The sequence below is a fragment of the Melanerpes formicivorus genome, unplaced genomic scaffold (assembly GCF_026170545.1).
Source record: "Melanerpes formicivorus ecotype bairdi unplaced genomic scaffold, bMelFor1.0.p_v2 SCAF_519, whole genome shotgun sequence".
Lineage (NCBI taxonomy): Eukaryota > Metazoa > Chordata > Aves > Piciformes > Picidae > Melanerpes > Melanerpes formicivorus.
Genome location: NW_027142871.1, coordinates 100,001 through 102,500, shown reverse-complemented (window position 1 = coordinate 102,500; position 2,500 = coordinate 100,001). Strand labels below are relative to the sequence as shown.

The 2,500-nt window shown below is 43.6% G+C and overlaps 1 pseudogene; it reads left to right on the top strand.

The window, feature by feature from the left end:
• The window catches only part of LOC137460107 (28S ribosomal RNA), an 8,477-nt pseudogene that overhangs the window by 3,103 nt on the left and 2,874 nt on the right, over positions 1-2,500 (top strand).

Here is a 2,500-nt window from a genome sequence, read left to right as displayed (position 1 = left end):
AGCTCGCCACTGACTGATAGTATTTTGGCGAAACAAATTTTAGTGGTGATTTAATTGCCACACGCTAGCTCAGCCCACGGCGCAGTTAGTTGGGCAAAGTCAGTTGCTCTTGGAGGGAAGAGCTTCTGACTGATTCCTCCCTCACATTGACTTCACAAAATGGTTCGTCAACTACGTAGCCTTTTTGTCACCATAGGCACCCAGACCAGTCCTGCAGATTGGCTGGAGGTTGCGACCAAACGTGATATGAGACTACCAGACGAGGAGATAGGGGTATGTCTGGCTGGAATAGAGTTCATGAACTCAATGATAGCCAATGACAATACTGCCTACGATCCTATCTGGAATGAGAAACTGATAGTATTGCCGGAGGTGTATGTAGGACCCACTTCTCCAGCTCATGGGAAAGATATCCGAGATGAAAGCACAGAGAGGAGCAGGAACGAGGAGGTGGAGTGTCCTGAAACCCCGAGCTCTATGAGTCAGCTCTCAATACTAACCGCATCGCCCGAGTTGGATAATACAGCTGACATCTGTCCTGGGACCCCCCTGGTGAAGATGCCAGAGGACAACCCGACATGTCCATGCTGTACCACTCGGGCAGGCAATATGACGAGATTGATTGACCATCTAAAGAGAGCCCATGGGAAAAGAAAGATCAATTTCCAATGTTCCCGCTGTGGGAAGACAAATGAAAAGCATCATAGTATCTCATGCCATCTCCCAAAATGCAAAGGGGTCCAAGAGCCTACCCAGGTAGAAGGGTTTATGTGTGAAGAATGTAAAAAATGTTTTAAAACTAAAATTGGCTTGGGACAACATAAGAGATTAGCTCACCCAGCCCTGAGAAACGCAGAAAGAATTGAAGCATCTCGCCCCAAAGAGACCTCTAAAAGAGGTGCTCACAAGAAAATCTGGTCCCAAGAGGAAACAGAAATATTACAGAAACTGAATCAAGAGTTTGAAGGGAGGAAAAATATTAACAAATTGATTGCTGAAAAATTAACAACTAAAACAGCCAAACAGATCAGTGAAAAGAGAAGACTATTAAGAGAAACTGTGGTGCCAGAAAGAGAGAAAACACAAGAGAGCAAGAACAGGTTAAAAGAGGAGAGGACTGTGATTCCATCTTCTGGTGAAAGGGAGCTGCTAGCCCACTATAAAAAGACTATTAATGAAAAGCTGACATCAGGGAAGCTGCCCATACTTAAAAATACATATAAACAAATAATTGAAGGCAAAACAGACTCATTAAAAGTACTCAATGAGGTAGCTCAGGACCAATATTTGTATTTGTTTGAGAAATCAATTGAACAGAAAGCGCCAAAAAAGAGCCAACGTAAACCTCAGCAGAAGAAACCTCAAAAGGAGTGGATGAGAAAAAGAGCCAGAAAGCGTGGAGAATTTCTCCGATTCCAACGCCTCTTCCGCTTAGATCGAGGGAAGTTAGCTAATATGATTCTGGATGAAAAAGACTCTGCGCAATGTGCCATCCCCCTGGAAGAGGTCAGTAACACCTTCAGATCTAGGTGGGAGTCTCAGAACTTATTTCAAGGACTTGGAGCATTCCAGTCTGTGGGGCGGGCGGATAATTCGGCTTTTAAGGAATTGATTACAGAGAAAGAGATCCTTAAGAATATCAAAGACATGAATAAAAAATCGGCACCAGGCCCTGATGGGATCACCCTGAAGGCCCTGCTTAAAATGGATCCAAATTGTGAGGAGATCAAAGAACTATTTAATCTCTGGCTGTTAAGTGGCAAAATTCCAGATGTAATAAGGGGATGCCGAACAATCCTAATACCTAAATCATCAGCGCCCGAACGCCAAAATGATATTAACAACTGGCGGCCAATTACTATTGGTTCCATCATCCTGAGACTCTATTCAAGAATCTTAACTGCGAGGTTGGCAAAGGCGTGTCCCATTAACCCCAGGCAGAGAGGCTTCATTCAATCTTCTGGCTGTGCTGAGAACTTAAAACTATTACAGCTATTAATTAGGAATGCAAAGAAACAAAAGAAACCCCTGGGGGTTGTCTTTGTCGATTTGGCCAAAGCCTTTGATTCAGTGAGCCACACCCACATCCTGGCGGTGCTAAAGCAAAAGGGCCTGGATGACCACATAATAGCATTAATTAAGGACTTCTATCAAAACATCCACACCAGAATCAAAACTAAAGAAGGAGAGTCTGAGTCAATAGGAATCAAAACTGGTGTGAAACAGGGCGATCCCATGTCACCACTCCTCTTTAACCTGTGCATTGACCCTCTGTTATGTAAATTAGAAGAGTGTGGGGAGGGGTTCCAACACGAGAATGGCAAATTAACAGCTCTGGCTTTTGCAGACGACCTGGTCCTGCTGAGTAAGTCCCAATCAGGAATGGAGAAAAATATTGAAATTCTAGAAGCATTTTGTGACTTAACTGGATTAAAAACGCAGGGGGAAAAGTGCCATGGTTTCTTTATTCAACCAACTAAGGACTCTTACACCATCAATG